The 12,971-nt window shown below is 42.4% G+C and overlaps 1 protein-coding gene across 1 annotated transcript in view; it reads left to right on the top strand.

The window, feature by feature from the left end:
• Positions 1–12,971, top strand: part of adck1 (aarF domain containing kinase 1) — a 46,982-nt gene that overhangs the window by 7,954 nt on the left and 26,057 nt on the right. The window lies entirely within an intron of this gene.

The following is a 12,971-nucleotide window of genomic DNA, read 5'->3' as shown; positions in this document are numbered from 1 at the left end:
AGGACATTACAATGCCACCCAATAAAGCCGCCATAGACAACCAACAACCATAGAGCCACATAGCTGAAATATAGCTGACCCGTGGACCCCTGTGTTTGGTCCTCGTCAAGTGGTACACCCAGATTCTTTGCCGTTGCGGAACATCGGATGGGACTATCGTCAAAATTAAGGTTTTGTAATTTCAATCTCTGCTTCTTTGGCCCTAAGATCAGCAGTTATGTTTTATTGACGTTGAAGCAGAAGTATTTTTGGCATGCTTTTAACGGCTAGAAGACAGGACTCCAAGTTCGAGTTGCAAGAGTGGTTGTTGGAATTTTAAACAAAGAATTGGGTGTCTTCCGCATATGAATGAAAATCTATGCAGAACTGAAAAATGATGTCTCCAAGAGGGAGGCAGTGGCTCAGTGGGTAGTGCTTCCGCTTGGGAACCGGAGGGTTGCTGGTTCGAGCCCCTGCCGAGGTGCCCCTCGCTTTGGATAAAAGCGTCTGCCAAATGATCGTAATGTAATGTAAAAGAGGGAACATTTACATTGAAAAAGGTAATGGGCCCCATGGAACGCCATATTTGACAGGGTAGCAAATTGGTATTATTTAATGAGACAACATGAAACCTATCTGTTCGGTAGGATCTAAATCAAGTAGGTTTGAGACCATGAAATATATTATGATATTATGATCCACAGTGTGGAAGGCTGCACTTACGTCGAGGAGAATTAGAACCGAAATTAACCAGAGTTAGCGGTGAGAAGTAGGTCGTTTGAGATCTTTGTCAGAGTGCTTTTGGTGCTATGTAGAGGCCTCAAGACAGATTGGTGCAGCTGAAATAATTTATTTGAATCAAGGTAGTCGTTAGCTGATCTGCTACCAGACGCTCGCAAATTTTGGAGAAGAAAGGAAGATTTGAAATAGGTTTATAACTGTTTAGAATGTCTGGGTTTTTTAGCAGAGGTTTGATGACAATGATAAAGAGTTTTAAAAGCAGCAAGCACAACACCCGTGGAGAGCAACTTATGTATGACATCAAGCAAAGAGGCCCCAAGCACTAGGCATATATCCTTTATAAATTTAGCAGAGAGAGGATCAAGCAAGTGGGCTTGGAAGAGGCAACTCATTTGGTAAAGCTGGCCAATGAGATGGGCTCAAAGAGGCTGAGGGTACAGGACAGAGGGTCCAGAGGGAGTGGAGTTGTCAATTACTGTTTTTATATCATAAACATTGTTCGTAAAAAAACTCCATGAAGTAGTTTTGTACGAACCCCGAGCTGATCCTGTGTTTTTGATTGTGATACTCCCTGTTTTATTTGTAGGGTTTTAGTATTTTGTGGTGCATGTTACCTGATTGTTTTCTTCTTTGTAATTGTCCTCACCTGTGCCCTGTTGTCATCAGCCCCGTGTGTGTTTAGTCTGCATTATCTGCGCATGGTCAGTGTGGGCGCTATGTCTTGTCTGGTAAAATAGTTGAGCATGATCAAAGCCGGATGCGTTGTGTGCTATACATTTTACGTTAGATTAGATTCAACTTTATTATCATTGCATGTCACAGGTACAAGCAACAAAATGCAGGTAGCCTCTAACAAGAAGTGCAAAAGCGATAATTAAATACTATATTACAATTAAGTATATGACAGATAGGGGTATTTAAAGTAAGAGCAGTATATACAGTGGTGCAAAGGCAATACAGTAGTGCAAGGATCTATGAAATGCAGATTTTTACAGTAGTGAGAGGATCTATGAAATGCAAATTTTACAGTGTATACAGTCGGAGGTTTATACAGTATATTCAGTAAAACAAAGTGACCAGTGAACGTGAAACTGCAGCCAAAAGTGCAGTGGTGACCACGTAGATCAGGGGTGCCCAATATGTCGATCGCGACAATGTGGGTAGACTGCATGGCATTCCAAAAAAAAACAAAACAAGTGCGCCGTTGCCCACTCGGCCGAGTCGGCACCCTCATCTAATGGTCTATGAGAATAAATGCTCTCAATGGTGTAGCAATAGAAGTTCACCAGGATCTCTGAAGAGAGGAGAGTTTTACCACCGCACCGTTGATGTGGATGGGTAGATGAGTGTCAGCAGTCTTCCTGAAGTCCACAATGCCATCGCACCACATAGCCAGGGATCCACCTGCTCCCTGCAGGCTGACTCATCGTTGTTTGTGATGAGGCCAGTCACTGTGCTGTCGTCAGCAAACTTGATGATGGTGTTAGAACTATGTCCAGGTCTGAAGTCGTGGGTGAAGAGAGAGTAGAGGAACGGGATCAACACACAGCCTTGTGGGACGCCAGTGTTTAGGGTGAGGCAGGAAGAGCAGTGGTGGTCTGACCGAACATGTTGGGGCCTGTTGATCAGGAAGTCCAGTAACCAGTTGCAGGTGGGAGGTGTGATGCCCAGATCTGCAAGTTTGTTGATCAGCTTAGAGGGGATGACAGTGTTAAATGCCGAACTGAAGTCTATGAACAGCATTCTTGCGTATGTGTCCTTATTGTCAAATGTGACAGGACAGAGTGCAGCGCTATGGAGACCGCATCGTCTTTGTTCCTGTTCTTGCAGTAGGCAAATGGTGGGGGTCCAGGTTGGGGGGAAGACAGGATTGGAGATTGGAGATGTGCCATAACCAGCTGTTCTAGGCACTTGGTGATGATGGGGGTGGGCTACCGGGCGGTAGTCATTCAGGTTGGGGTGGAGTTTTAAGGTATCGGTACGATGGAGGTGGACTTAAAAGAGGTTGGCACAACAGCCTGTGCCAAGGACAGGTTGAATAAGTCTGCCAGGACCCCCGCCAGCTCCCCAGCACATGCTCTGAATACACGTCCAGGGATGCAATTAGGGCCTGCAGCTTTGTGTGCGTTGATCTTGCTCAACACTGCTCCGACATCAGTGGGGGAGAGTGAAAGGGGTTGGTGGTCAGCTGTCAGCTCTGCTTTGGTTGCAGGCTGTAGGTTGTCCCTCTCAAAACGAGCGTTGAAGTTTTTCAGCTCGTTGAGAAAGGAGATATCAGAGGAATGGGGGTGGTTGGTGGGCTTGTAGTCGCTGATCACCTGGATGCCTTGCCACATGCATCAGGGTTGGAGTTGGTGCTCCTCAAACTTCAGCTTGTAGCAGAGCTTGGTCACCTTGATGCCCCATTCAGGTCAGCCCTGGCTGTACTGTAGGCTTTAATATCTCCTGATCTGAAGGTGATGTTGCGGGCCTTCAGCAGGAGACGGACATTCCTGCTCTTCCAGGGCTTCTGGTTAGGGTACATGGTGATCTGCTTCTGGGTGGTAACACTGTCTATAGTGGTGGAGATGTGGTCCAGTACAGTGGAAGTGTAGCTCTCATTATCAGTGCCGGAGTGACAGGTTACCTGGGTGGCAAACATATTCCAGTCTGTGTGCCTGAACCCGTCCTGCAACACAGAGTCTGTTTATTGTCCTCACTTTGGGTTCACATGTTAGATGAGTGGTGAATACTTGGGGGAGAGAAAAAGAGAGAGGTGGTTTGATTGTCCTATGTGGGGAGGTGTGTAGTCTTGTAGGCTCCAGCTAGTTGGTGTAAACATGGTCCAGTGTCTTGTTTCCTCTATTGTGGCAGGAAACATGTTGATGAAATCTGGTGCGGACTGTCTCCAGGTTGGAGTGATTAAGGTCGCCTGCAACAATAAAAACAGCCTGAGGGTGTGACGTCTGTTGTTTGCTAATGGCTGCATTTAGCTCTTTCATTGCAAGCTTAGCATTAGCATCTGGTGGTGTGTATACAGCAGTGACTATGAATGATGTGAGTTCTCTTTGGAGGTAATAAGGTCGACATTTTGCCATGAGAAACTAATATCAGAGTTGCTAGTGCACCAAGCACTGTTTGTGAAAATGCACGGACCTCCTCCTCTGGTCTTACGGGAGTCATCTGCCATCCTGTCTGCCAGTTGAGTGTGGGTCCTGCTAAATCAATAGCGCTGTCCGGGAAACTGCTCTTAAACCATGTCTCTGGGAAGATCATGACGTTAGAGCCGGAAATCCGTTTATTGTTTGTGATGCGTAGTCGTAGTTCATCCATTTTGGTTGCCAGAGACCAGACATTAGCGAGGTAAATGCTGGGTAAAGGGAGCCGATTTGGTGTTAGCTTTAGCTTAGCTCGTAGCCCTCCGCGCTTACCACGCCTTTGTTTACGATCTTGACTCCTTCAGCGAGCACTCCGGCCAGGAAGAGTTAGCAGTCTCTGGTGTTCTTGAAATCTCCATGATGTGTTGAAGGTCGGCGATAAAACTGGATTGTGAATTTTAATGTCACAATCCAGTTTGTAAACATGTCCAAGAACTCCCTTCTACTGTAAGATGTAAAGAGGTAAAACATCGCTAAATTGCGAAATATGGAGAGACACCGAGCCTCGCGTTGTGCACAAATCGCCATCTTGGTATGAATTTTTTATATTTTGGTCTTAGTTTTGGACAAAATGCTTGATGCAATTCACTCCATCCATTCACCACCTCTCGCCTTAAAAAGACAATAGCACAGACAAAATTGGCCACACGTCTATTCTCTTCTGTCTGTGTTTCAAAATCATGATGCACTTATGCCATTAATTGAAGCTTTTCCTCTTAACTTTACTCATGCTGATGCTGGACGCACCTCCAGAAAAGGTGGTGGTGTAGGCTTTGTATTCAACCACAGTTTCCTTGTCACTGCTAATTCCCCATACATTCATTCATTAGTTTTTACCTGTGATTTCCATTTTATTTTACTTAGCAGCAATTTGTGTAGTTTATTTATTTACAACAGCCACACTTAACTAATGTGTATGTGAAAATCTGAGTCTGTTTGTAACACTGGCGACTCGCTCTGTGTGTGTCTGAAGGTATGTGCACCTATGAGCATTATCTCTTCTTGTGTGTGTGGGCCTCCGCACTGCTCCTCAGTGTCTGTGTGTGTGTGTGCTACTTCTCCACTCAGCACTTGCTGCTTTATTTACATTATACTGTTTTTGACAACATTACACATTTTTGCACTCTTTGGCCAATCTGTTGCTACCTAGCGATCTTTGTCTCCACCTTGTGACGCGTGCTCTGCCCTCTCCTGGAGGTTTTACGGCTTCACTCTGAGCCTTTAGTTCAGAACTATTGCCAGATAAGGTGCCGCTACTCTTAAGTTGGAGCCTCATTAAAGCAAGGGTGGTAGCCGCAAACTAGTATTTAACTAAGATTTTAATTGTCCGCTCAAACCTCTTGCCAGATAGGATGCCGCAGCTCATAAGCTGGGGTACTTAAATCAGGAGCAGTATCCACAATAAGTATTTTTTTGTGTGAAATCAACAATATCTCTACTCTTAGAACACTGAAAGAAAAGTAACAAAATACCACCAATGTTTCTTTATCCACAGCACAGGGTCGTGCTCAGACCCTTTCTTCAACCACACCACCACAATGATACACACTCATTTAACATGCACTCACAGCTTGTTACGACATACTCCATTGGGCCTCTCAAATCCACTATAATAGCAGTTTCTGCTCCTACACTCACTACAATATTGAGTGTCACCACATGCTCCTTCGTTGTCAGCTCTTGCTTACACAAAGTCAGTCTCTTCCTCTCCTTTCTGTCTTCCTCTTATAAACAGCCACACTAATGTTCCAGCAAAGATTAGACCCAATGCATGAAAATATCTCCCATTTAGGACCCAGCCTCTCGTGGTGTCACAACCTATATACAGTTTTGGTCAAGAACATGTATGTCATGGCAGTCTTTAGATTCCAATAATTTCTACAACTCTTATTTTTCTGTGATAGAGTGATTGGATCCCATACTTCTTTGTCACTACAAACATTCATGAAGTTTGGGGTTTTTATGAATTTATTATGGGTTTGCTGAAAATGTGACAGAATCTGCTGGGTCAAAAGTATACATACAGCAATGCTAATATTTGGTTACATGTGTCATGGCCAGTTTCACCTCAATAAGTCGCTTTTGGTAGCCATCTACAAGCCTCTGGCAAGCTTTGTGTTGAAACTGTGACCACTACTCTTGATAGAAACAGTGTCGTTTAGCTAAATCTGTTGGCTTTCTGACATGGACTTGGACACAGACTTGGAAAGTCAAAGGAGCTCAGCACCAATCTGAAAAATGGATCATTGACTTGAACAAGCCAGGAAAGTCACTTGAAGGCTTTCAAAACAGCCACAGGTCTCAATACCAACTGTGCAAACAATTAGTTTCAAGTATAAAATATATATGCTGAGAAAAAATTGGATGATCAAGGGTCAACCATGAACCACCAAAAAGCTGTTCTGCCATGAATTAGAAACTGCTGGAACACAGGTGTCAGTGTCCACAGTCAAGTGTGTTTTACATCTGCATGGTTGAGAGGCTGCAGTGCAAGAAGGAAGCCCTTGCTCCAGAAGCTGTACCTTAAAGCTCGACTGAAGTTTGTTGCTACCACATGGACAAAAAAAAGTCCTTCCAGAAGTTCTGTGGTCAGATGAAACAAAGATGTGGCTGTTCAGCCACAATGACGAGAAATGTATTTGCAGTATCATACCTTTAACCCCAAGAACACCATGCCTACCATCAAGCATGGGGCTGGTAGTATTATGTTCAGGGCCTGTTTTGCAGGAAGTAGACTCTGTCCTTTCTTGTACACTTCCTCAGCGTTCTTAGACCAGTCCATTTTGTTGTCCAAATGGACTGCCAGGTATTGGTATACCTGCACTGTGTCCACAGTCACCCCATTGATGGACACAGGTGTGAGGAGTGACTTCTTCTTGCATAGGTCCACCACCAGCACCTTAGTTTTGTCAGTGTTGAGCTGCAGGTGATTGAGCTCACACCACTCGAGTCAACGACGCCCCTGTACTACTCATCCTTCCCCTCGGTTATACAGCCCACTATTGCAGAGTCATCTCAGAACCTCTTCAGGTGGCAGGACTCCAAGCAGAATTGGAAGTGTACAGAGTGAACAGGAATGGTGATAGGACCGTACCCTGTGGGGCCCCAGAATTGCACACCACAGTGTCAGACACACATCCCTGCAGTCTGACAAACTGTGGCCGACCAGTCAGATAGTCCACTATCCAGGAAACCAGGGAAGAGTCTACCTTCATCGCTGACAGCTTACTCCCAAGCAGGGCAGGCCGGACGGTGTTGAATGCTCTGGAGAAGTCAAAGAACATGACTCTCACAGTGCTGTTGGGTCTGTCCAGATGGGCATAGGCACGGTGAAGCAGGAGGAAGACGGCGTTCTCTACTCCCAGTTTCAGCTGATAGGCAAACTGGAGAGGGTCCAGTGACGGTGACGGTTTGACCAGGGGCTTAAGGAGTGACAGGATCAGTCTCTCCAAGGACTTCATCGGGTGGGACGTCAGCGGCACAGGTCTGTAGTCATTGAGGGTGCTGGGACATGACTTCTTTGGGACTGGAACCAGGCAGGATGTCTTCCACAGCACTGGGACCTTCTCCAAACTGAGGCTCAGGTTGAAGATGTACTGCAGGACTCCACACAGCTGGGCAGCGCATGCTTTAGGGACCATTGGGCTGACGCCGTCGAGACCTGCAGCCTCTAGCCCCGAGCTAATGAGATTAAAGGGGAAGTCTGTTTGATGGTGCTGCAAACTTAAGGTATTAATGGGGTAACATTCAAAACATTCAAAATATTGATTTTGTATGCAGAAAAATTGCTGAACGTGTCGAGGATGGACAGGACAACTGGAAGACTAGTGTTAGACCTGTAGTAACATTCCAAGCCTGAAGACCATGTGCTAAAGCATGTGCTCCTTTGTTCAAAAACAGACAAGAAACTACAAATCCCAAGACAACCTGAGTCATTTTCCAGTATAATAGCCCTGGAATCTCTGATTTCTTTCTCTCCGTGCTCAACCGATGCAGATAGGAGGAGGCAAAAACCCTACCCTGGACTTTTTGGTCCAGTAAACACAGAACCTCCAAGGCCTGCCCATCTGTTTGCTTTCATCTTTTGTCTGACCGTGACTCAACTTGTGGACCAAGTGGCGATTTACTTCCCCTTTTTCTTCCACATCACAAACACAATTGTCCTTACCCTTCAAGACTGATTTCGAGTGCAAAAAAATTCTTCTTAATTTGTCCCATTTAATTAATTGATAAATTCCATCATTGAAAATTGAGATAAGGGTGAATCCTTGAGGCTTAGGTCAATTATCTGCTATCTTTTCCCCTTTTAAATAAGGGATGGTCTTTAACTTATTTAAGTTATTATTTTTATTTTTATTTCATTTATTTTGATAGCAATAATTGAGTTGAGATATATATCTAGTTGAAACACTTACACTAGATATGGGGTCAGTTAAGTAGAGCAGCAAATTATTCGCTTAAGGCGATAGTTGATGTTCCGACACCATTACTGGTAACGTCTTCAAAGAGAGTGAAAGACTGTAAAGAGATGGCCAGTGGTCCAATAGCAATGCCATTTTTTTCCTTAATAATAGTAGGCAGGACCAAGTGAAGAGCAATTGTTTTGGCTTAGATCTTAACATTTGATAGGGATAGAGGTCTATGGGAGCCACAGGTGTCTTTTTGAAGGAGGAGGGCTATTGAAGCTTAACACAACGTGGGAGGAAGTGAGTCTTTCTCTAGGGATTCATTAAACATTGTAAGAAGTAGGGGTGCAAGTTTAGAACTGAATTTCTTGAAGAACTCTATGGGAAATCCATTGGTGCCAGGGGCTTTGTTGATTGTATGGCTCAACAAAAGGAGTGTAAGTCTTCAAGAGAAATTGAAGAATCCAGTGCTTTGCAGTGTCTGATTTGATGTTTGGGAAATTGAGGTTGGCAACTGAACTGATTCATCTCTGTGGTGTCTGAGGGAAATTCGGACTTGTAAAGGGAGGAGTAGAATGATTAAATGTGGTGTTTACTTCCAAGGGGTCAGTAGTGGAGGTGGTAGTTTCAGAACTGATTGGGTATTAGACGTTAGGCGGATTGCCTTTTCGACTGGTGTGCTAATAGACTGGCTTTATCGCCATGTTCGTAGTAAGGACCTTGGGTTTGTAGTCGTCAACGCTCGGTATCCTTGGTGGATATAAGATCAAATTTAGTCTGAAGGTTAAGGTGTTTCTTAAAAAGTTCTGTGGAGGGATCAGAAGCGCACTGTTGGTCAAGAGAGGTAATGGCAGCTGAACGTTTTTTTAACCTTGGTGTTGTGTTTTTTGCTGGAGTGAAAGGAGTAGGAAATAATGTGACCTTATAAGGACTGCTTTCAGCGACTCCCAGAGTAATGAGTATGAAGTAGAATCGTTTTTCAAAAGAAAATCATCAATGGAATCGGAGATTGTGTCGCAGAATGTGTTATCTGCCAGCTGTAATGAGTTAAACCTCCACAGGGAAGGGGAGTATTTGTAGACAGTTGAATATTTCATAATAATGGTGCATGGTCAGATATTAGAATGCCTAGGTAATCAGAGGAAGCAACACAGGGTTTGAGAGAGTTTTCTACAAGAAAATAATCTATCTTAGAGTATGAATTGTGTACCTGGGAGAAGAAAGATAACTTTTTACCGAGGGATTGCGCAGTCTCCAAGGGTCGACCAAAACATTCAGGTAAACAAAAGTAAGTAAGTAAAAAAAAGCTTTGGCCATTGCTGACAGGGATAAAGCGCTCGGATGGGACAATCTAATAGTTGGTCCAGTACGCAATTGAAATCGGCACCAAGTATTAGCTGATTGGTATTTAGGTGAGGTATAATACTAAGTAATCTCTTGGGGAACTCAACGCCATCAAAATTTGGAGAGTAGACATTTATCAGTAACACCTTGGTTTGCATCAGTGTGCCTACAACTAAAATAAATCTGCAGTTTTTATCGGCAAAAATATCGGTACATGAGGATTGAGTTCTTGTTGATTAAAATGGCAAAAATTCATTATTTGTGTTTTATGCTCGTTAGTTGTTGTCAATGTTTGACATTTGGATGCAGGTAATGCAGGTCTGCAGGGTGATGTGACAGAACGGGATCCTGGCAGCTTTGAGGGCTGGGGCATCAAAGGATCCTCTGAGTTGAGGAACCGGCTTGGTATTCTGCAGGCAGGACATTGTCAGGTCCAGAAGCCACACACAGTGTCAGGCTGGATTTCTGGATACTACTGGCCTTTACTCAAACACATACCTATAAATACTAAAACCAGAAAAACTGATAATGTTTCAGTGGTCTCTTAATTTTTTCCAGAGCTGCATATATGTATTTACATTATATATGTATGGCTTTATGTATGTATATATACTGTATATTTTTTTTGTGTGTGTTTGTGTGTGTGTGTGGGTGAGTGACTGAGTGAGAGATTACGCATTCACACTTGGCGAGAGTTGACATTTGTGGGTATTGACTTAATTTGCTGGTGTTATGTATGCGTGTTATTTTCACACCAGAAGATTATTTTGTTTGTTTTGTTTGGGTTCCTTATCATGAAAAAGTGTGAATTCATAAAATGAAACTTTTCTAAATCAAGTGCTTTAAAAAACTTATATTGTGGTATACTTTTGGGCAGTGAAATGCATTCAGTAACCACTGCTCACTGAGTTTGTTGTTGGGCTTACAGTTTTGCCTCTGAAAGAGTTATTGTTGCATAAATCCATGAAAATTACACCTGTCAATAAACTAATAAAATGTAATATTAATGCTAGATTGTAATTGTAATCATTATGATTTATGATAAACAACTTATGGTAAGGCATTGAGTTTGATAGATGCTGCTTTCATTTAATTGCAGGGCTTGAAATCGACAGCTTCTTCATAGCTTGAGTGCAACGGTAGATTAAACGCTCAACAGATACACAGAGTCCTCAACAAATTGAATGCCTCTGACAATTTTGTATAATGCTTTGGCGAGGTAAACTCGCAGTTCTAGTCATAGTTCTTTATTTGTTTGGTGTTGCTTTCATGGTCAACAAAGATATTCTTTGAGTCTCGTCTGTAGTGTGGTGACTTGAATGAACTGAATTTGCAGTCATTATTTCCGAATTTTTCCCTCCCAATTTGATGTCTCAGATGGCTTCTTTGCCATTGTTGTTTCTCAGTCTCAATTCTGATACCTCCCCTGTTGCAGTTACGCAGCTCCATACATGCAGTGCAGCTCTTTTGACACACACACACACACACACACAATCTAAAACAGGGTTTCTATGCTTGTCATTTTAATTTGACATGCAAGGAAATCACAAGACATACGAGGCATTTATACTAAGAATGCTTTTAATGCATTTCATCCAAAATCCCAAATTTTGTGAAATTCCATTTATTGTAGTGAATCCATTTTAATGACGTAATTCTGTTGGTTCTAACCATTTTTTTAAAGTGAAAATCACACAACTCCAACTCCTGTGCTGTGAAGTCAATAAATAAGCCATTAACAAAGCTAGGAATTCCAAGCAAGAATAACTACTATTGTACACCCAAGTTGAACAGAAAGCTGCCTAGGGGCATTAAATAGCACAACAGTTTAGTGAGGCCAGCACAAGGACAATTTAGGAAAGATTTGGACATTAAAAGGAAAATCGGGATTTTCCTTTTGAATTAAACCCTGGTGGTATGCTCTTCCTCTGCATACCACCAAAAGACAATATGTCATCATATGCTTTGAAGATGTCTCTTATTTTTAGAGATTTAAGATACTTTTATTGTCATATTACATGCAATTCAAGATCAAATCAAATCTCAGCAGTTAACCAGATAAACCTCCTCACCCTTTGACCTTTCATTTCTCAGACACTAATAAAGACAACCTGGTTTGTAACCCTGATTCAGATTACAAACAGGTAATGATCAAAATATCTTCCAAATGTGCAAAACAATATACATTTGTGCATGTTTCAAGCACTGCATAGGTTAAAACATTTTATTTGATATAAGAAGTAACAATTAATGTTACCTCAATTTAAACAAAGTGTTTATTCCTCATCTCTTCCTCCTGTATCAAGCCACAAGTAATGAACAAACCTTGTATTGTAATCATAATTGTGTCTAATAAGAACTCCACACGTTCCTCTACGTTATTTGAAACATTGAAAATTTCTAAATACTGTATATAACTGTAACGGTATTGTGTGCTAAAGAGGAACAGATATTATTCAGATACATTCACGTGTCTGTCACACAATTAGTCGTGCTGATACAATGAGGAGAAACACCTTTATATTTGTCATGGAATCTAAGTTCAAGTTCATTCAACTTTATTTATAAAGCGCAAAATCTCAAGGCCCTTTACACACAGAGCATTTAAAAGAAACCCAAAACCCCCCATGAGCAAGCACTTCACAACATCTTATACATTCCTTCAAATGATGCCCTATAGATTTGCACCCGAAAATCTGGTTTCAACATAGTTTCCTTCAAACGCAGGACACAAGCAGTGTGTCTAGCGTTCAGCATTTTGAGCAATCTGTCTGTTATAGCAAACTATTGGCTCAGGAGTAATTTATGCAACTTTGGCTAACTCCAAATAAATCTGACTTCTGTCTATCAAATTTACCTTATGGATAGAGTGCTGCTGGGATGGGTCTTATTCTTCACACTGTTTCGTTGAGTATTGAAGTGACTCTTGAAGATTCAGTGAATTGCTGTAATGACTCCAGATCCCTCGGAGAGCCTTCTTAACCTTCAAACCTACATGATTCTGTGTGCATGTTAGCATGTCTGTGTCCATGGCATTACGTGGAGGCTACTGAGTCTTCCTCATACAATCAAGCTAAAGATAAAGAACTGATGCTAGACCGAAGGCAAGGAAGGAGGACTTAAGTGCAGGGCGACACAGGGGTACTGAAAAGCAGATATTTAATGACCAAACACAGAGTAACACTTGCAAAATAATCTACAGGCTAAGGACAGAGAGGGAATGGGAAACAAGTGAACTCAAATAACAGGCCTCCAAGGATGGAACAAAAAGGCAGAAAATTAAAACACTAGGCATACAGCTAAAGGTTAACAAGTAAAACAAATACACCATTCATTTCTCTTCATCATTTTTGTCTTGGGAGGA

This window comes from Genypterus blacodes, unplaced genomic scaffold (assembly GCF_046128005.1).
Source record: "Genypterus blacodes isolate CSIRO-AG114 ecotype Tasmania unplaced genomic scaffold, CSIRO-AGI_Gbla_v1 ptg000154l_1, whole genome shotgun sequence".
NCBI lineage: Eukaryota > Metazoa > Chordata > Actinopteri > Ophidiiformes > Ophidiidae > Genypterus > Genypterus blacodes.
This window is presented reverse-complemented; position numbering and strand designations above follow the sequence as displayed.